We start from the raw sequence: 22,567 nt of genomic DNA, 5'->3' as shown, positions 1-22,567 counted from the left end.
TGAGGAACCCAGGAAAAGATGGACAGATGGAGGCCGTCTGGCCAGAGAAGAGTCTCGAACAGAACGACCCCCCCGCAGAGCGATCCTGACTGTGCGCAGCCGGGCGAGGGGAGACCAGCGTGTGCTATCGCAGGAAAGCAGAAGATTTGTATCCTCCCAAGAGCTCAGCAGTGATTTATGACCCAGTTACTCGTGTTTGCTTTGTGCCTCGGGTCATCGGTTTTCCTCTCGCTCGCCCACCCCCCGTGTTGCGATCTTGTCATTGTGCCAGCCTCTCTCTCTCCGACGGTCAGTTTTGCAAAGAGTGTTCGCAAGTTCCCCTCCCGGCCCACCCCCGGCAAGAGTCCCTTTTCAGCAAAACGAGGGACCCCGGAGGCTGGCTCTGTCTGGGAGCTCCGCCTTGCTGAGGTCCCAGTATGCTCTGGCGGGGGCATTTACTTTGGGTTTGAGGAAGCCACTGAGGCCGGGAGAAAGCCCTCTGAAAAATCCCCGGCGGTGCCTCCGGGTGGCCCCTCGCCCCGGGGGAGGCGGCTCTGTCCGTTGGGCTCACAGCGCCATCTCCTGGCCGCAGGCTAACAATGCTCCGGACTCTGGACGGGCCCACAGATTGGGAATGCAATGTGGGAAGTAGTGTCCCCTGTGAACAATATCCTGACAGCAGATCTTCAGTTAAGCAATCCTCCTCGTTCGAGGCTGACTTTTGGATCTTGACACCAGTGGGATCCCCCATAGTTGCTGAGGTTCTGCCACCTGAATCCACCTTGCTTCGTTTAATGGCTTTCTTTCTGCACATCACAAAAAACAAAGGGTTGCAAACCACCACTGAAAAATAGTCATTTTAGGGGCGCCTGGGTGGCTCAGTGGGTTAAGCTTCTGCCTTCCGCTCGGGTCATGATCCCAGGGTCCTCGGATCGAGCCCCGCATTGGGCTCTCTGCTCAGCAGGGAGGCTGCTTCCCCCTCTCTCTAGGCCTGCCTACTTGTGATCTCTGTCAAATAAATAAATAAAATCTTTAAAAAGAAAAGAAAGAGGGGCGTCTGGGTGGCTCAGTGGGTTAAGCCTCTGCCTTCAGCTCGGGTCATGATCCCAGAGTCCTGGGATCGAGCCCCACGTCGGGAATCTCTGCTCAGCAGGGAGCCTTCTTCCCCCTCGCTCTCTCTCTGTGTGCTGCCCTGCCTACTTGTGATCCCTCTCTCTGTGTCAAATAAATAAATAAAATATTTAAAAAAAAAAAGAAAAAGAAAAGAAAGAAAAAAATAGCCATTTTAGGGGCGCCTGATTGGCTCAGTCGGTAGAGCATGTGACTCTTGATCTTGGGGTTATGGGTTCGAGCCCCATGCTGGGCATAGAGAGGTTTTTTTTTGTTTTTTCTTGTTTTCTTCCTTTCTTTTCCTTCCTTCCTTCCTTCTTCCTTCCTTCCCTCTCTTTTTCTTTTTTTCTTTCTTTCTTTTTATTTGAGAGAGAACATGACAGCATGAGTGGGAGGAGCCAAGGGGGAGGGAGAAAGAGAATCTCAAACTGACTTCACACTGAGCACGGAGCGGGATGAGGGGGCTCCATCCCAGGACCCCGATACCACGACCAGAGCCAAAACCAAGAGTCGACACTTAACCGAATGTGCCACCCAGGTGCCCCGAGTGTACTTAATGTATAAAAAAAGTTATTTTAGTCTCTGCACACTCGGGTAACTTTGAGGCCTTTTCTGGTCACTTTTTGATGAACTATAATTAGCAACAAATTGAATACACAAAAACTGATTCGTAGCAGGGAATTGCAATTCTAGTCGAATGTAGATAATTTGTTCTGAGACTTTTTAGACACCAGTGAAGCAAAGAGACTAGGAAGGATAAAGCAGACAAGCAGGGAAATAGAAAAGAAAATGGGTAATGTTACCCCCCTCCCCTAAAAAGCAATTCTCATTTTTGTAAAGTGCATTTTTGTTGATGGTTCTTTTCAATGCTTCTTTAAGAGTGGGAATAAATAATGTCCTGTGGGAAAAAATCATAAAAATAAGTACAAAGACAGCCAAGCCATAAAGCAATGGCTAAATTTTATAAATAGTAAAATAAAAATTAGTTTGGGTTGTTTGGGGGTACAATCTCTTGTTTTTGCAAGTCGACAATACACATTGATGGATGGATAAATGAACACAATTACTCTGTTAAAAACAGGTAACCCTTCCAAATCAACCACTGTTCCTAACCACCTCCCCTCCACACACAACACACACATATATATGCCCACTTTTAGAATTAGAAAGGGATTCAGAATCAACCAGATGTGGGAAGGAATACAGTTGTCTGGCTTCTCCTGAGGTTTTCTTTCTGCAATATAATGAGCCTTGCCTTAGGGGTGCCTGGCTGGCTCAGGCTGTGTGTGACTGAGATTAAAAATCTGGGAGTTGTGAGCTTGAGCCCCATGTTGGGTGTAGAGATTACTTAAAAGGCAAACTATAAAAAAGAGAGAGACTTGCTTTGGAGAAGAGGGTGATGGGTCACACCGGTGTGCCCATCTCTCACTCCCCGGACATCGCCCTAAAGCATTCTTGTTAATATCACAGCCCCCCGCACGGACACTCCCGGGCCTTAAACAGATGCTTACATTCCCGGCTCTTTCCGCATCTGTGTAATGGACATGATAATGACACCCACCTAGGAGGGCTGTTTCGAAGACTCCGCAGTGCAGGCAAAATGCTTAGAACAGTGCCTGGAACGTAAAACAGGAGCATAGATAAAGTCATGGCTACGATTACTGTTATTTACAAGTCAGATTCTATTTCTTGTCTTTGCTGTCCTGTAGATGAAGTGATCCTTCACTAGCCTCACCCGTCTCATGCTTTTTAGACAATAGTCCATCCCCTGTGACACAGTGACAGGGGATATGGGAGGAAAAGTGGGCTCCCGGGGCAGTTTGCCCTGAAGGGTAGGTGACTTTTGCGGTTATCCGTGACTTACAGAGACTCATGAGAAGGATAGAAATGTGGGGGGCGGTTGATATTTATTGTGTTAGTTGGTTAGCGGTACCATAATAAAATGCCACACACGGGTGGCTTAAACAACAGACATTTAGGGAAGTCTGGGTGGCTCAGTCATTAAGTGTCTGCCTTCGGCTCAGGTCAGGATCCCAGGGTCCTGGGATCAAGCCCGGAAAGGGGCTCCCTGCTCAGCAGGAAGCCTGTTTCTCCTTCTCCCACTCCCCCTACTTGTGTTCCCTCTCTCGCTTTGTCTCCCTCTATCAAATACATAAACAACAGACATTTATTTTCTCATAGTTCTGGAAGCTGGATGTCTGAGATCAAGGTGCTGTGGGTTTTCTGCTGAGGCCTCAGCCCTTGGCTTACAAACGGTCACCTTCCTGCTGGGTCTTCCCACGGCCTTCCCTCTGTACACGTGTCTGGGTCCAAATCTCTTCTAAGGACGCTATGGGTTAGGGCCCACCCAGGTGACCTTATTTTACTTTAATTATCCCTTTAAAGGCCCTCGCTCCAAATATAGTCACGTTCTGAGGTTCTAAGGGGTAGGTGTTGTGGGGGAGGGGTGGAGTGCAATTCAGCCCATAACATTTATTATAAATGTTTTAATGAAAATAAAGCTGTTGTTTTACTGTCGACAAGAAAAACGTCCCATAGATTTGTCCCATAGATTCCTCGGACTCTCTGCTCAGTGGGGAGCCTGCATCTCCGTCTCCCTCTGTCTGCTGCTCCCACTTTTTGTACTCGCTCCGTCAAACAAATAAATAAAATCTTCGAAAAAAAAAATTCTGTCAAACATTTACCATAGGAACCATGTTTGAAATATAAAGGTGATGTGATACGCTCCATCAATGAGGCGCAGACAATAAAACGGGAGCTGGAGAAGAGGGACAGGGAATTAGGATCCTGACGGTGGCGGACGTGCTGTGGCACGTCCAGACTCGTGTTCTGTCTGACTGAGGCTGAACATCGGGGCTAATGGCAGACTTTCTGGAAGACGGTTCCTGGTCAAATCTTGAAAATTTCAGCCAGAGAAAGAGAGCAGAAAAGTGGGTTTACAGACTCGGACCCAGGTTCATGGGGGGGGATGGGGGTGGACGGAGGAGATACCCCGGAGCTGTTCACCTGTCAGACTAAGACGTCTGGCCAAGGTCAGAACTGAGATTCACAGGGCGCCTCTTCCTTCCACTCCAACAGACTAGCTCTGTCTTTACGCTCTGTGTGACCCTTTCTGAAGGGCGCCATGCGTGTGGGGAGACATTTACAGGGGTTGGGACTAGAATGGGACCCAGGAACTCCAAGGGAGAGAATTTGAACCTTGTTCCTAATCAGAATTCATTATGGATAGAGCTACTGGGGTGACAGCCCAGTGACAGCCGGGCTATAGAGAAGGACAAGGGAGCCATGAGATTTAAAGAGAAAAAAAGAAAAAAAAAAAAAAAAGCACCAGGAAGCCAGTCTGTGGGGTGGGTCAGACTCAGCCAGAGAATGTTTAAGTCAGGGAGGGGTGATGGTTCCAGGGAGTGTGGGGCTCACCCACCCCTCTCTCGGGCTCAGAGAACGCTCTGAGCTCTGAGGTGAGGACTGAGCTGTGGGGGCGACGTGTCCCACCAGCAAGAGCCGAAGATCAGCACACAACGAGAGGGAGATTTTCCCCAGGGCCCAGGAAGGTGGGGCGAGCAGGGCAGGAAGGGGCCGAGGCCAGCAGAGTGACGGGAGCCGGCAGCACACAGGGCTCACGGAGCTACCGGACGTGGAGATAATCTGGAGATGACAGCCCCGTTCCTTTCCGGCTCGAGGCAACACAGAAGTGAAAGAGGTGCTGTGGGAGCCTTGCCCCTTGCGGGGCTCTTGACTCAGTGAACTTGGGGATGAACCGTGAGAGCACACACGAGCTGGCGGGGAAGGAGCATTAGGCACCCTCGTCAAATCCCCCAGGGCTCCTGGAAGAACACAGGGCGAGAACACCTGGGCAGAACAGGGCGCCAGGTGAGGGAGGGGCAGGGCTTGGGGTTCTGAAATCTGATCCTGACCACGGTTCCCAGTGGGTGCGACATGTGGGGCCAAGGGGTCACCTAAGTCCAACAATATGTGCCTGAGAGAGATCTTGCTGTTGAAATGCAACATTGCGTTCGTTTTTGAAAGGAACTGTCTGGCTTCAAAAATTTCTAGAGGTAACTTTTCAGTCCCTGTCCGAACCGTCGAGGGTGATCTCACTCTCCCCTGGATGAGGAGGGGGTTAGTGGAATAATTCGAGCAATTTGACCTTCAGGGAGCCCCGCATCCGCGGGGAGAGTTGAGTGCATGGGTGAGTTGTGAAGGCGGGAAATGAAAAGAGAGTGGAGAAGTGGGTGGGCTGGGCGGACCCCCTAGGCCCTTCCTCTCCTCAGGATTAGCCCTCTAGGGAACTTTCCTCCCTGCCTCTGGGTGTCCGCTGCTCTCTCCCTGTTGTACCAATACCAGCTTTACCTCAAGATGGTCTCTCTGTTCACTTGTTGGAAATTGCCTCTCCTGCGTCGCATTCCAGAATATCAGGCTCCTATCTGATTTGCAGCTACAATGTGAACAGATCACATATTGGCCTTTTTTCCAGTGACATCTCACAGACCACTCCTAACCTCGGTGACTGATTCTTGGCAGAGGCATTTCAAGCTTTTCCAGGCATGAAACCTCCCTGTGGGTGCTCACCGGGGGCTAAGCCTCTTCCAAGTTTCATCTATGATACCGTCTTCTGCTTGGGTCTGGAAATGACAACTTCAATTATGGTAGGAACAAGTCTGGAATGGAGAGCCTCACAGGCCTGGGGTCAAGTCTGGCCTCTGACCTTGTCTGGAGCATGTCACTGAAGTCCCCAGACGGCAATTTCCAGATCCGCAAGGGGGGAAACACAGCATTGTACAGGGCTCTGACAGAGAGGTCGGTGAAAACGCAGAGCCGCCATTATGGCAGATGCTGTGCGTCTGTCCAAGAACCCACCCTTCCCCTTCCTTCTTCTGAGGGAGCCCACTTCCCATACAGCTGCTGCAATGGGGAAGCTTCTTTCCAGTCACAGAGAGGAGATGCTGGGGTGGCATGGGGATACTACTCATCTCCTCCCCGCCCCTTGCCCCCTGGGGGTGTGGAACATGGGGCAATCCTGAAAAGCTCCCGGTTGCTGACACGGGCAGGGGGAAAAGACGAAAGAGCCCCAGTCCTAGAAGATATCACACAGCTGCCTCTTGAGCCGGTCCTGGACTCCACTACCCATGGAGTCCTTATCAAATGAGATAACAAACCCCCCCCGGGTTTAAACCATTTTCAGTTGGGTGTTCCAATGCTCCCTATCAAAGCTCTTGGATACAAAAGCATTTTGCACAGGTCCCTTGTAAGAACCTGGCGATATTAACGATCTTTCTATTCTCACTGGTCACTCAGGAGGAGCTACTTCTAGGCATCCTGCTAATTTAAACAAAAGACCCAGGGGGAGCCAGGGTGGCTCAGTGGGTTAAAGCCTCTGCCTTTGGCTCAGGTCATGATCCCAGGGTCCTGGGATCGAGCCCTGCATCGGGCTCTCCGCTCAGTAGGGAGACTGCCTCCTCCTCTCTCTCTCTCTCTCTCTGCCTGCCTCTCTGCCTACTTGTGATCTCTGTCAAATAAATAAATAAAATTTATAAAAAAAAAAAAAAAAGACCCAGGTGGTCTGATCAGGTACCCCCTTCCTCCTCCCTGGACCCTCTGAGTCTGGGCCCATGAGCCTCTAGAGACAATAGAACACGGAGGGAATATTTTGACTAGTTATCTCAACCCATCTTAAATCTTCACACATCCCCAAATGAAAGATCAAATTAGGCTTTTCACAAAAGCAAAAGAGAAGTGAGGACCCCGGCAACCAGCAATTGTTGGCAACATTTGAAACAAACACTCTTTAAAGAAATGAAAATTCCAGGAGAACTTGTGTCCTCACCCACATGACTGGTGGAAATGTCACTCCAGGTGACAGTATTTCTGAAAGCGACATGTGTATCCTCCAGGATCCTGTTTGATCCAAGAGGATGTTCCTGGAGAGTTTCTGGGGGGCCAGTGGTGCCTAGAATTCTTGCAAAGGCCTAGGGCTAGTATGGCCTGCCTCTCCCCCCACCCCCGCCCCAGCCCAGCACCCAGTCACCCTGTCTGCCTCCTTGTGCCAAGAAGGCAGCCTGACTATAATTCAGGTGCCTATCAGTCTTTTACTTTTTCTTCCTTGGCCAATAATGCTGTGTTGTTTTAGAATTAGACTTTTGGTTAAATAAGTTTTTTGGTTTTTTGTGTTTTTTTTTCCCACCCCTGTTGTAACTCAGTCTGATTCTCATTTAAAACAAAAGTAAATTTGCAAAGCCGAAAAGCACTATGGTGCGCAAAAAACAAGAAAAACATGCTGGTTGCCTCCTGCACATTTGATGTTCGCAAACAGTGTTCTCCCAGTTGGAAATCCTGGCTTCCCAACTAGGACACCTCAACTAGAATTTGGGTTCACCTCTAAAAATGTTGAATCTTGGGACTTTAAAGGGTTGGGGAAACTTTTTTGGAATGGTGGAAATATTGCTACCTTGATCCTGGTGGCACCAATATGACCATATTTACATGTTCAAGCTCACAGAAATAGATACACCAAAAAAGCAAACTTTATTGAAAGTAAATTTTCAACCTGATCTTAAAGAAAAAAGAAAGTATAGTACTTGTGGTAATGTCCCAGGCCCAAACCCACCCAATTAGAGTAAAATCATTTTGATATCTTTTATAAGTGTGGAGGTGGATTTTTTTTTTTTTTTTTTTTTAAGTAATCTCTACACTCAACATGGGGTTTGAACTCACAACCCTGCGATCAGGAGTTGCCTGCTCTACTGACTGAGCCAGCCAGGAGCCCAAACACATTTTTTAAAATGTTTTCTTTACCTCTTTTTATTTTTTAAAAGTGATTTAATTTATCTATTTGAGAGAAAGAGAGCGAGAGTACACAAGCAGGGGAGGGGCAGAGGGGGATGGGATGGGGAAGCAGGCTTCCCTCTGAGCAGGAAGCCTCATGCCAGCTCCACAGGGGACCCTGGGATCATGACCAGAGCTGAGGGCCAACATTTAAACAACTGAGGCACCCAGGCGCCCCTCTTTACCTCTTTTTAAACCTGTCTCCCAAGTCTCTTCCGAGAAATTGCATTTCAGATGCTACAAAATTGAGTTCACTATGAATTCATTGTGAAATGTTTATTCTCTCTTGTTTTTAATGGTGTACCTTGGGTCCAAAACAGGAAGGTAAGGGAGATCTTGGAAGTCACATGGTTACACAGATAACTATCTGAAAACGCAATCTTCTCCTACAACAACTGATTTTATCTAACACATCCCTGCACAAATTCCTTGGAGTGGCCTAGCTCTAAAATAGTAGGAAAATCACTTCCCTTTTCCTGCTTTCAGTTTCTGCATCTACAAAATGTAGCGTGGACTAGATGAACCTTATTTGTGCCAACCCCGATTGCTGGCAGTGGTGCCTGAAGCACGGTGTTGACAGAAGTCCCACGGTCTGCCACCACGCCTTCCAATGACGCTGGCCATCCCATCCTGGGATGGAGCTCAGCAGGGAGCCTGCTTCTCCCTCTCCCTCTGCCTGCGGCTCCCCCTGCTTGTGCTCTCTCTCTCTGACAAGTAAATAAATAGATAATAAATAAATAAACTCTAATTTTTAAAAATTTTTAAACTAGAATTATTCCCCAAGTACATCTTTGACTCTTCATACATCCTTCAAATACTGCCAGTGATAGAACTCCCAGGTCAAACAATAGTAACACATCACGTTTCGAAACCTAATGCCAAAGTACCTTCCTGAAAGGTCATACCACTAGCAACAGTGCTTGCGTGTTCATTTTTCATGGGTTTCCTGGGTTTGGGCCATAGTTTAAATTTTGCCAGTAAGTACAAATAACAAACAAAACCCCCCATCGTTTGTGAGGTTCCCATCTTGTTTCACAGCTCTGAATTGAATAACCCTCTAATTATTTCTATGAGATTATTTGAACACTAGATATCTTTTTTTTTTTCAGTCCTAATTTTACACCCTGATATGGATACAAATCTATTCCTGAACCTATTTCACGAAAGCCTACTTTTCTCCACTTTCCCCACTGTGGCTATTTTGCCACTAGAGGGCGCAGGCGCCGCAGAAACAGAATCTTTTTTTTTTTTTTTTTAAGAACCAGATTTTTTTTTTTTTAATTTATTTATTTGACGGACAGAGATCACAAGTAGGCAGAGAGGCAGACAGAGAGAGAGGGGGAAGCAGGCTCCCCGCCGAGCAGAGAGCCCGATGTGGGGCTCGATCCCAGGACCCTAGGATCATGACCCGAGCCGAAGGCAGAGGCTTTAACCCACTGAGCCACCCAGGTGCCCCCAGAAACAGAATCTTAAACAGGGACACTTGGGGACGGACGGGGGGCACGGTTAATAAATAGGTTGGGGGCGCCTGGGTGGCTCAGTGGGTTAAGCCTCTGCCTTCCGCTCAGGTCATAATATCGGGGTTCTGGGATCGAGTCCCGCATTGGGCTCTCTGCTCGACGGAGAGCCTGCTTCCCCCTTTCTCTCTGCCTGCCTCTCTGCCTACTTGTGATCTCTGTCTGTCAAGTAAATAAATAAATAAATAAATAAATAGGTTGGGACAACAGGCCTAATCCAGGATGGCCATTAGCACCCCCAGATCATAATTAGCATATTCAAATAGTTGTCTTTCTTTGAGATATCATTTAGAATGATACCCAGTGATAATTAGTAGTAGATTTATGATACTTGGGTTGAGAGTTGTTCCAATAACCTCAAAAATGTCCTCAAAACAGTAAAGTTTGATTTCATCTAAAAATTAAGTATATTGAATGCAACACATTATCCCTACATCTAGTCCAAATTGACATATTAGTTACCCCAGATTTCCAGCCTAAGAGATAGCGACTCAGGATGAAAGAAAATCTGCTATGATAGGAAAATGCAGACCTGAGGCTTTTTGCCCAGTGGCTGTGGTTTTAATTCCTGTGTAACTCAGAAGACTGAGGCCATAAACTGCTCGGGGCAGAGCAGCTCGAAGCACCTTTCTCCATGAAGTGTTGTAAGTGCCTCTCTTTTCTGCCTGTTCTGTGCCCCTGCATTCATCCCTCTTCCCATCAGGCTCTAAATAAGAGGCCCCTTCCTCTTGCTTCTTTTCCAGAACCCAGACCACCATCAGTAACCACACCCATTTAAAAAAGAGCTCTCATTGGCACTAAATCTCCTCCCTCCCACCCCGTTTGAATTCTCTTTCCCTCTCTCCCTGTAAAACAAACTCTCAGTGAATTAGCTCTCCCCCATGAAGCCTGAGTCCTGCCCTTTGCCCCTTGGTGAGTGACATTCTGCTCTATCCACACTTAGGCAGAGATGAGATTTTCCCCAATTCATGGGTATCTTCCTTAAAGAAATCCACACAGATGGAACCAATTCAATGTTAAGCATTTTACAAGCTTATTTGTAAGAACAGAGAGCAGCCTCATTCAAATGGGCATGAATCCAGGGAAGGGAAAGGGCCAGGAGGGCTTCACATCATAGGGATGGAGCCCGTCGTGTGTGTCAGGCACTGTTCTAGGAGCTGACGACTACATGAGGAATTATTCCAAAGGGTAGCGCTCATGTTGCTTACGTCTGGGTGTGGAATAGAGACAATCAACCGTCGACTGACACAGTGTTGGGGAGCGGTAAGGGCGAAGAATCAAACCCCAGAGCAGGGATGGGGAGCGACGCTGAGTAGGTGGGGCGGCCATGAGCATATCTGACTGAAGAGGGGGCATGAGCTGTAACATTCAGGAAGCGTGTTCCAGGCAGAGGGAATGACAAGGGCTATGACCCTGGAGTTGGAACGTCCTGGCAAGTCAGAGGAAAATCTTGAAGAGGTGGCCAGAGACGGGGGTCCTCATGGCCTCCCTGGCTGTGGCAGGGATTTTGCATTTTATTCCAAGTGTGAAAGGAATCCACTGGTGGGTTGAGAGTGAAGGTGTGATGTGAGATCTGGGATCTGACTTGTGTTACAAAAGATCAATCAGGTGGCTGTGTGGCAAGAAGGGGAAAAAGAAACATTAGTTGCTTTGCATAATTCATGCATAATATCACGCCTAATTCAATGAACTCAAATCTGCACAAGAAGTCCATGAAGGAAGGAAGGAAGGAAGGGGAAAAAGAAAGACCAAAAAAACCCCCAAATGTTTTCAGTCCCATGAGACCACTATCCTTTCTTTCTATGGATTTTCCCAAACCCTTCATAAACCCTTCATCCCCCATGCTAAACTGTTTCTGGTAAATTCTCCAGTGAGCCTCAGTGGTCCCATGGTATTAAACTTCTCCGAGGTGCTTCCTAATCCTCACGTGTTGGCAGCTTCGAGGTTCTTTTTTTTTTTTTTTTTTAAAGATTTTATTTATTTATTTGACAGGCAGAGAGGCAGGCAGAGAGAGAGGAGGAAGCAGGCTCCCCGCTGAGCAGAGAGCCCGATGCAGGGCTCGATCCCAGGATGCTGGGATCATGACCCAAGCCAAAGGCAGAGGCTTTAACCCACTGAGCCACCCAGGCGCCCCAGCTTCGAGGTTCTTAAGGGTCAGCCAGTGCCATGTCTCATCCCACACGGCTAGTCTGACACAGAGGTCGCCCCTGGCTCAGTCCGGAGTCTCTGGATAGAACATGCGTGGTAGAATTTAAATTCAGAGCCAAAGAGGCCCTGGCAAAGACAGGGCTGCCTTTTTCCCTTTAAGCTGGAATTTAAGTCAGATGAACTGAAGAAAATATATAAATGTATTGTGAATAAAGATGGCATGATAGTATCAAGAGACTCCAGAATCTAGGGACAAGGGTTTCTCTGACACTTGCTAGCTTATGCTTTATTTTCTCTTTCCAGGTAGACCTGGGCCCACCCCACATGTAGATGGAATCAGGTTGGCCTCCCCGCTGTTGTATGAGAAGGATCTCGAGCAGCGCTTGTAAGAGACTGAAGGAAACTTGAGCCAGTTCCGTTTTTTAAGGCTCGGGTATATTTTATAAGGCAAAGATTTTGAGAATATGCCTATGCTGTAGGGTAGAGCAAATTCTGATATTCTGATATCTGCGAGGGGATAGGGCTCTCACTGTGGGAGAAGGAGCATAGAAATATGGGATAAAGGAAAATGAGAGACAATTCTATATTGTTGGATTTGAGTCTGAATTGCAAGTATCAAGGCATGTAGAGTTCTGTCCACTGAAGGGGCTGTGAAGTGAAGCGAGACAAAACAGAAAACAACCCCATGGTAATTAGCAAACTAAACACACCGATCTTGTTCTCTAAATATCACAATCTGTAATCTCTAAAATAAACCGTAACTTCCCTACCGAAAGGAATTAGGGAACCTTGAAGATCTGCCTGAGTTTCTGCCCGAGACAAAGCACGGGCGAATCTAGACTATCTTCCTGGGCCAAAAGCGATGCTCAAAGTGCTCAAAGATGGAGGTGTGTGAAAGGACACAGCTTGGAGGAACCCCACTGGCCACATCTGGGACGACGAAAGCCTCAGAACGAAAAATGGCAGAAACAGACCTGAACCCTAGAATTTTGTTTCAGTGAGTGAACAGTTAAGAAGGTGGCAGATGGCGGGAGCCGGGTTTGTCACAGTTGGAATGGGAGGTTACAGATAAGCAAGGCGAGGAGGCTAGAACGATCCATGTGGCACTGGATTAGCTTAATGTCCACACAGATGATAATGTATAGGAACATTTGTAAAGCAGTGCGAGGGCACGGGGTTAGTACACACATCTATTTCCTTGCTCTATCCACGGAGAGGGTCTAGGGAGAACAACAGCCCAGTGGCAGTGAGCACACCTGGAATCCAGATCTTGGTTTCTAATCTCATTCTCCAGCAAGAGGAACCAAGGCTCCTCCAAGAAACAGCTGCCTCTAGGACTCAGGCAGAAAACAGACCGGATGAGCCAGAGCTTCTGTTGGGCCAGAAAGTAAGAAAGTGCTCAAAATGAAACCTAACCAGAAAACCCACCATGAACTAGGGTGGGGAAGGAACATCAGCCGCCAGGCAGCCCCGGCTTCCAGAAGGCTCTTGGTGCAGCCGGCCCACCGCCCGCACACCTAAGGGAAAGGTCAGCTCCACCGAGGAGGCGGCCAAGGAGGAGCCGAAGAGGAGATCTGTGAGGTTGCCAGCTAACCGTGCTCCTGCAAATGGGGAAACTCAGCCCAAAAAGGTGGCAAGAAAGGATAAATCTTCAGACTGAAAAGTGCAAACAAGGAGGGGAAAGGAGAGCAAAGGGAAAACAGGCTGAAGTGGTCAACCGAGGAATGGAAGACTTCCCTGCGGAAAATGGAGAGACCAAGAAGCAGAGTCCAGCCGCTGATGACACCAAGTCTCATGAATATCGTATCCCACGTCGTATCATCCATAGTCCTGTCTCCCTCCTCATACCATCCAGAAGAATATCCTTATCAACTATTTTGTAAATACAAGGTTTTTAAGAGCTCTGGAAACATTTTTAAGAAGGGGGAAATCCGGGGCACCTGGGCGGCTCAGACAGTTAAGCATCTGACTCTTGATTTCAGCTCAGGTCATGATCTCAGGGTTATGAGGTCAAGCCCCGAGTAAGGCTCTGTGCTGGGCATGGAGTCTGCTTAAGATTCTCTCTCTCTCTCTCTCTCTCTGCTCCTTCTCTTCCTAACAAAAACAAAAACAAAAACTAAAACAAAACAAAAAAAAAGGAGCAGGAGGGAATCCCATCTCATCCTGTTTTTAAAGTATAAATTTTTTTTTATAAGAGGTAAACATCAGGGGTGCCTAGGTGGCTCAGTCCTTTAAGCGTCTGCCTTCGGCTCAGGTCATGACCCAAGTTGGGCTCCCTGCTCAGCAGGGAGTCTGCTTCTCCCTTTCCCTCTGCCCCTCTCCCCTGCTCATGCTGTCTCTCTCTCACATAAATAAATACAATCTTTTAAAAAAAAAAAAAGGTAAAAATCATTTGCTGATTGTTTACTTCTTCATGTAACTAGAGCATGGTGGGATATTGAGCATGGGAGGCTTTAATTATCTTGGGTGTCAGCTTAACATTCCATAGATGGTGTGGTTTTTACATCCTGTAATACCAAGCACACAGCATGGCAATTCGCAGCCAGTCATGCATTTAATATGTTCTTGAACGTTTTATTTTATTTTATTCATCTTAATTTTTTTAATGATTTTATTTATTTATTTGACAGAAGGCGAAAGCAGAGTGGCAGAGGGAGAGGGAGAAGCAGGCTCCCCACTGAGCAGGGAGCCCAACGTAAGACTCAATCCCAGGACCCTGGGATCATGACCTGAGCCAAAGGCAGACACTTAACTGACTGAGCCACCCAGGTGTACCATATTCCGTGTTGTTTTGGTAGAACTTTTTCCTAGATTAAAGCAGCATTCCTTGATCTTGCCCCCACCCCCGCCACCGCCCCCATCAGAATTTCGTGCATTCTAACATCTTGGTCATGATGCTCAAGTTTTCCTAGTAACTTTGTTAATGTGTTATGCAAGATTGGAAATCTGAGTCATGTCATGTATAGGGCATTCAGTTGTGAATTAATGGGCCTTAGCAATGTAACCACATGTCAACATTTGAAGATATTTCTACTGGAAAAGCTGTTCAGGAAAAATTGCCTTCAAATTTTAAGCTGGAAGGTCACTGGAATAACCTTAACAATCCTAACTACACGATTTTTTAGATTTTGGGTATGTCCAGTAAGAATTATGTACAGGCACACGTGGGTGACTCAGTCGGGTAAGCAGCTGCCTTGGGCTCGGGTCATGATCCCAGGGTCCTGGAGTTCAGCCCCGCATTGGACTCCTTGCTCAGCGGGGAGCCTGCTTCTCCCTCTCCCTCTGTCTGCTGCTCCCCCTGCTTGTGCTCTCTCTTTCAAATAAATAAATAAAATCTTTTAAAAAATTATGCACAAATTGAAATGTCCATACTGATCCTCAGAAGAATCAATAAAAACTCAATTATGAAAGAATTTCTTGAAGCACATAAAATGAAACACGCCACAAAATTGTCAGTGCACTATATTGTACACCCAAACTAATACAACACTTTAAGTCAACTACACTTCATTTTTTTATTCAATTTATTTATTTGTGAGTAGGCTCCATGCCCGGTGTGGAGCCCAGTGCAGGGCTTGAATTCAGGACCCTGCGATCAAGACCTGAGCTGAGATCAACTCGATTCACCTATTGAGCCGTCCAGGTGCCCCAAGTCAACTATACCTTAATAAAAATAAAATAAATGAAGTATTCTATTTTTCAGATTTCACACTTTGTATGTACAAAGTGACACCATTGTTTAAGGGATTAAACTTTATGGTGTGTCCCTAATCTTCTCCCTTTACCACAGCTTAGTTTACAAAGTTATCCCTTTGAAGGACACAGTGGGAATGAGAGGCGGTAATGTTCAGTGGAGGAAAAAAACACTGGTCCATGGGAAGAGAGCCTCCTCTGGGTGGACCGGCATGGAGGGCTGGGCAGCTGGGGCACTCTGGTTCCCCGTGGGGCAGGTGGAGCAGGGACACCAGAGTGAGAAAGGGAATAAGAAGTGACAAGTGAGAGGCGCCTGGGTGGCTCAGTGGGTTAAAGCCTCTGCCTTCAGCTCAGGTCATGATCTCAGGGTCCTGGGATCCAGCCCCGCATCGGGCTCTCTGCTCAGCAGGGAGCCTGCTTCCTCCTCTCTCTCTGCCTGCCTCTCTGCCTACTTGTGATCTCTGTCTGTCTAATAAATTAAAAAAAATAAAAAATAAAAATCTTTAGAAGTGACAAGTGAGAAGAGGTTCCCTGTCCTCTTATCTGACTCTATTCCAGGCCCTTTTGGGAAGGAATGAAACTGGGGGGCTTGGGAGAACCTCCAATTTAGTGCTTGGGGAGGCAAAATTTCCCTCTCCCCTTTGCTCTCTTCCCTGGTCTGAGAAGTTAGCACTGAGAAGTGCTAACTCACCCTGCAGTGCAACAGATGGGTAACGGCTCAGTCCAAGGTCTCAAGCCCCCCTCCCCCCACCGCCCCCCTACCCTGTCTCCACTCCCAGTCAGTTCCCAAGGAGGCAGGTGAGCACAGGTTCAAGTGTCAGAGATGACACATTACACCTTTCCATTCATTCTCCAAGCCCCGAGCAAACTGTCTTCAAGTACAAAGTACACTTCAAACGCCCCCTCAACAGAGGTTCGGGAAGCAGAGGGATGGGTTAGGGAAGGGTTGCAAAAGAGACTTAAATTCTAGCCGGAATAGTTTCATGGTTCAGCTGTACAGTATATTCACAGATAGCATTGCTCTAATATCTACATTTTAAATCTGCCTAAATTATTTCGTAGTAAGTTATGTTTTAAGTAGGCCTCATGCATTCCCTTTTCATTGCAAACTTTGGTATGCAGAATGCTGGGCATTCTGGTTCATTCAACTCTGGGAGCATGTTGCCAGGAAAGACCTTGGCTCTGGAGTTAATTAGAAGCAAAGTCTGAAATGTGGATCAGCTGCTAACTAGTCCTGCAGTTTTGTGGCGAGCACTCTATCCTCCGTGCCTCAATATCCCCATCTTTAAAAGGGAGACGCTCCCTGCTCTGCCCGCCTCTCAGGAGGATCATGCAAGAAAGTCCTATAAAAAAAATATGAAAGCCACATATCAGTGCAAGTCATTGTAAGTGGTATTTGGGATCTGGACTACCCATGATGCCAAACTCAACGGGCGTTATGAGCACGATTGCTTTTGTAGGTGTAAATGACGGAGAGGAAGGAGACCATCGTTTCAGAACCATAAACTGGGTTCGCCCTTCCCCTAGTCACCACAAGGCATGTGTTACTCTGTCTGTTTCTGTTCTCAGTCCTCTGTGAGTTTCTGCAAAATAGCAGAGCCAGCTTCCTAAGCAAAAGTAAGACATTCACTTTTAAAAGCAAAACATTTTAAAGTTGTCTTTATCTTTCCCTAAAGCATTCCCACCTTTCCAAGTACATGTGCTAGAGCCATGGCCGTACATTCACACTAACTCATTTTAAGAATGCATCGTGATTTCTTGCCAGATTAATGTCACTCTAAACTTCCACTTTGGGAAGGATGTGCTTCTTGCCTCGGATCTTAACTTTGCCTGCAACACCTTGAAATTCTTCCAGGGTTGCTTTCAGAAATAATTTATACACCACACAAGAAAATCCACCCCAGGAATACAAAAGGGATTTTAGACACAAATAGTATTACCCAGACAGACCACCTGCTTAAAAAAAATTGCTTAAAAAAAATTGCTTAAAAAAATTAAAAAAAATTGCTTAAAAAAAAAAAAAAACTCGATGTTGTTTCTGGAAAGCAAAGCTCTGAACAAAGGGAAAAAGATTTGATACCTCACGGGGGTATTCAAAGAATCGACCGTGGGTTCTGAGAAGTTTCCAGAACTTTCTCAGCAGTGACACCAAGTGAGGACAACCCTGAGAGCAACTACTCTTATCTGGATATAGAAGTTTCAGTCCAGTGTCTTTTTAAGTTGAGTTTTTAAACTTCGTAATTGTGAAAGTGGTTTTCTGAAGCGTAATCGAATGAGAGCTTTGGTGCTTTTTTACCGCTCAGAGATGAAATCAGTGACAAAATGATTCTGGAATTTGCATTGGGGGCAAATAAGCACTGAGATGAATCAGACTGACAAATAACAGGGAAAATGAAACCCTGGGGATTCAAGCAACGACGTCGTGTTTTTATTGTAAGAAGCTAATTGTGGCGTGGACTTCTGATCAGGGCACTGTATGGGTTTTGGACCCCACTCTCAGTGAATGACTCCCAGATTTGTTTTTTCTTTTTGTCAGAATTCCTTCTTGTCATGTTCCACCATCACTCTAGATTCCTGCAGACCCTGCTGAGTTGTTGAAATGCCACAGCACAAGCTGAGAATCTCTCACTCACAGAGTTCTAGCTGGGAAAATGATTAGTGTCATGACTGAAATAATCCCCAGTCGTGGTTCCACTTATTTCCAGAAATAGCATTAAGCCTTTGTTTTGAGTTCTTACGTTCTTATGTGATAATTAAATTATTGATTATTAGTAACCAAATTACTCATTATTTTCTGGGGTTTGGTAGCAGACATTTCTTTCTTTCTTTTCTTTCTTTTTTTTTTTTTTTTTTAAGATTTTACCTATTTATTTGACAGAGAGAGATCACAACTAGGCAGAGAGAGAGGAGGAAGCAGGTTCCCTGCTGAGCAGAGAGCCCGATGCGGGGCTCGATCCCAGGACCCTGGGATCATGACCTGAGCCGAAGGCAGAGGCTTAACCCACTGAGCGACCCAGGCGCCCTTGGTAGCAGACATTTCTAACCAATTACTTACAGTCACCTTTTATGCCATTTGAATGTCCTTAAATGGCATTTCTATGGAAAAACAAGTAAATTGAAGAGTAAGTGGATAGTCATAACCAGCAATAAAAAAACTGTTTCAAAGAAATGGGAAAACACGACCTCCCAATTACGCACTCAGGAGTGGTGTTAAGAACGACAATAGTTGAAAACAGCGGCAATAAAGGACCAGGCAAGCAGAAAATCTTTATAATTGCACTTATAAAAAGGCTATGTGTGTGTGTACATGCATGTACATTAAGCCAAGGGTATTTCACTGTATTGCGTGAAAAGTCTATTCGGATTCAACGGTTGAACCTCAGCCCACACACTTGGGGCATCAGGGCAGGACTGGGTGATCTGGTCTGATCTCGAATGTTGCCAGGGAAATTTCATCCAGGACAAAGCCTGACACTAAAGGTCCGCTTGTTAAAGTACACCCCAAAACTGTACTCTTCCTTTTGGAGATCTGACTAAGCCCACCAGATAATAAAAGACAGATTTATAAGCCTAGGGCCTGTTGGCACCTTAGTAATTCGGAGTTAAGTGCTTGGATTTGCTCCTACATGCTTTATTGGTTTGAGGCATTCTTAGTAGGCCAATCAAAAATAACGAAGGGGCAGGCAGGAAGGCTCTTGCCCTGGGTCCCTTGACCCCCTGGGCTTTGTCAGCTCTTAGCTCCTGGTACAGTGCTCGCATTTCACAAGACTGCATTTCCAAGTCTCATTTGTTCCCTGGGTCCTCCAGAATTTCTCTCTGCAGCTCCCATAGACCTTTCTAGATAGAGTGAAGCCAGCCACAGATGCAGAAAAGGACTACTTCCCTTCCAGGTAGAGCCAAGTCAGAATATTTGGTTCAGTTCATAGAGCCTGGAGGAAATTGAGGAAACCCTGCCCTTACCGGATCCCGCCTTCCTTCCCGCCCTTCCCCCTTGCTTTCTTGCTTCTTTCCTCACTGGGGCACCAGGTCTGGCTCTGAAAACTCATTTGCATGCTAGGTCCCTGCTGAGTTTCTGTCTGATCCCCAAGACGTGGTCCCGCCTTTCTTCTTTTCAATCCAAACGATTGGGTCTCCCCTTTCTCTCCATCTCAACAGGCCAACCAGGAATCAGCCTCTGAAATTCCCTTGCTTTGCTCGTGTCAGTCCCCATTCTGAGAAAGGAAGTTCTGTTCCTGACACTGGACAGTGGCTGGGCCACCTGCCGCCCGCGCCAGTGTGGCCCAGTTGCTCTCCTGGCCTTTTGAGTATAGACCCTCATTGGTGATCACTGTGCACTGCTGAGCCCTGGAGGTGGCCTGGGTTGGACCTCCTGGACAGCGGCTCACGTACAGAAGCTCCTCCCGCCATCGCTGGGACTAACACTGGGCCTGATAGGTCATAACAAGAAAGGAGCGAATGTTTCAGGATTCCTGGGTGGTCAGTTCTGCCGTGTCGGGGACTGAGTCTTACTTGGCATTTTATGCCCAGGGCCTAAGTGTTGGTCTGGCCCAGAGCAGACGCCCGGGATCTTGGTTCAAGGGTCGGGGAGTACTACCATTACTGTGGCCCCGCCTGGGCCCACAGCTGGGTCTTTGCTGCAGAACCCATTGTTCTGCCCGAGTCAACTACATACAGCCACGCTTCAGACACCAACGATTAAACCACTCAGTTGACGGGAATAAACATTCAACGTGCTTATGGGCATTCATCCCTTTTACAAATATGTACTTAGTGTTTTACCAAGTGTTGGGTTGGGCTGGACACAGCCCAATGTGACATGTCATGACATGTCATGGCAACGTGACATGTCATGGCTCCTAAGAGAGGAATTCACTGTCTGCGGTACAGCTTCGGAAACCTTAACGTGTGCAAGGATCATCCTGGGACCGTGTCACCCTCAGATTCTGTTCTGTGGCCCCGCCCCGGGGCCCAGGAGTCTGCATGTCTAACAATCCCCACTGCAGATTCTAAGGCCTTCTGGAGTTGAACGGATCACGGTGGTCCTTAAAGTGGGACCCCTGGACTAGTAGCTCTTGGGAGGATCTGGGAGCAGGTTTGAGATGCAGATTGTCAGCCCTCATGTCCCAGCGCTGAGCCAGAGCCACTGGCTGTGGACCCAGTGAGCAAGGGATCCAGGCGAGCCTGAGGCCAGCTAGAGCGTGGGAACCACTGGCCGTGCGCCGGGTCCTCAGTCCTGGCGGCTCAGTAGCATCCCCTCGGGGAGCTTTTCAAAAAACACGGGCCCCAGGGCACCTGGATGGCTCGGTGGGAGGGGCATGAGACTCGATCTCAGGGTGGTGGGTTCAAGGCCTACTTTGGGTGTGGAGACGCTTATTTATTTATTTACTGAGCTCTCCAGGGGACGTTGAAGAACACAGCCAGGCCGAGAACCGTGCGCTAGAGGAAAGCCACCTCAGGAGCTGGGAGTAACACTACTCCCACCGGCTGGAAAGTCCACCTGGGGAAGTCAGGGGGCTTCTCAGAGGAGGGAGCACAGGTGAGCCGCCTCCTGCATCTAGCCTGAGGGCTTGCCAGGGATACAGACAGGGGACAAAGCTTGCAGGCGGAGGGCTGTATAGACTCCCAGAAGCGGGAAGCAGCAGGGTGGGTGCTGGGCTTCTCCAGATCCTGGCTGGCAAGGGAAGTCGGCTGGAAGGGAAGGAAGGATGGGGGCTGGCCCTGGCCGGGTTGGCCGGGCACGGATTGTGTTCTGCCTGAATCAAGGCCCTGGGCACATTTAACCTGGAGCACGGACGGCCGCGTGGAGAGAAGGTAACTACCTTCAAAACTCTCAACACTGCCCGCCTCACGGTGCCTGGATGATAGCAAAGCGCCACCCGCCCCCTCCTCTGGCCTCCCAGCCCACCTTCCATAAGGCTGCCCTGTGACACGTGTGACCACGGCCCTCCCAGACTGAAAGCATTCGTGCTCCCCAGAGGGAATCGAGGCCTTTCGAGCTTTGAGCTTCGGGTCCTGCTTTCGTCTCCCGTCTCCCTCTTGGCGCTCTCCGCCCAGTGGGTCTCCATGATCGCTGACTCACGACTCCCCGGACGGTGCCCGGGACTCCCTCTGGCACCCACACCGGCTCGCTCGTCCCCGGTCATGGTTGCCTCCCGCTGTGGGTTGAACTGTATCTTCCCCAAAAAGACTGGGGTCCTAATCCCTAGTATCTCAGAAATGTGACCTTATTTGGAAAGAGGGTCTTCACAGAGGTAATGAAGTTACAGTGAGATCATGGGGGAGCTCTCATGCAATGTACCCATGTCCTTATGAAAAGGGGAAATTTGGACACGAGGACACACCCGCACGGAGAGAACAACATGTGAAGATAAAAGCAGAAGTCAGAGTGACGTTTCCACAAGCCAACGAGCACCTAGCCGGCCAGTAACCCACTGGCAGCCAAGGGAGCCTGGGAGGGAGCCCGAACAGATTCTCCCCCACAGGCCTCCGGAGGAGGTAACGTGGCCGACATCTTGGTCTTGGACTCACAGCCTCCAGCACTGACAGACGATAAACGTCACCAGCTTGGGGCACTTTGCTCCGGCAGCCCTGGCCCACGGGCACAGCCACCTGCCTTCTATTTCCAAAGCTCTCTGTTGTGATCTCTGTGCCTCTGGGTGTGTCATCTGTTCCCCAGCTCCTGCTTGAGAAAAGGGCTCCATTTCCATGGCTCCCAATACCTAGCTTAGGGCAGTCGATGGGCCATTAAGGATTGGCGGAGATAGAAGGTGCTATTCTGTGCCGCTTCCCAAAGTTCCACTAGAACGCGGGGTGGATGTTTTAATGCAGCAAATCAAATTCCAGGAAGGAAAACCTCCTTAACTTCTCTCTTAAGCCAAATGGTTGAAATTTGTTTTGTTTTGTTTTTAAAGATTTTATTTATTTATTTGACAGAGAGAGATCACAAGTAGGCAGAGAGGCAGGCAGAGAGAAAGGGGGAAGCAGGCTCCCTGCTGAGCAGAGAGCCCGATGTGGGGCTCGATCCCAGGACCCTGAGATCATGACCTGAGCCGAAGGCAGAGGCTTAACCCACTGAGCCACCCAGGTGCCCCTGAAATTTGTTTTGTGTTTAAAGATTTTATTTATTCATTTGACACAGAGAGGTGGAGAGAGAGAGCGAGCGAGAGAGAGAACGAGCGAGAGTGAGTGGGGGAGGGGCAGAGTCAGAAGGACAAGCAGACTCCCTGCTGAGCGGGGAGGCTGACGAAGGGCTTGACCCCAGGACCCTGGGATCATGACCTGAGCTGAAGGCAGACCCT

Source organism: Martes martes (assembly GCF_963455335.1).
Source record: "Martes martes genome assembly, chromosome: 13".
In the NCBI taxonomy this organism is placed as follows: Eukaryota; Metazoa; Chordata; class Mammalia; order Carnivora; family Mustelidae; genus Martes; species Martes martes.
The sequence above is the reverse complement of the archived record's forward strand: the minus strand, read 5'-3'. Positions refer to the sequence as shown.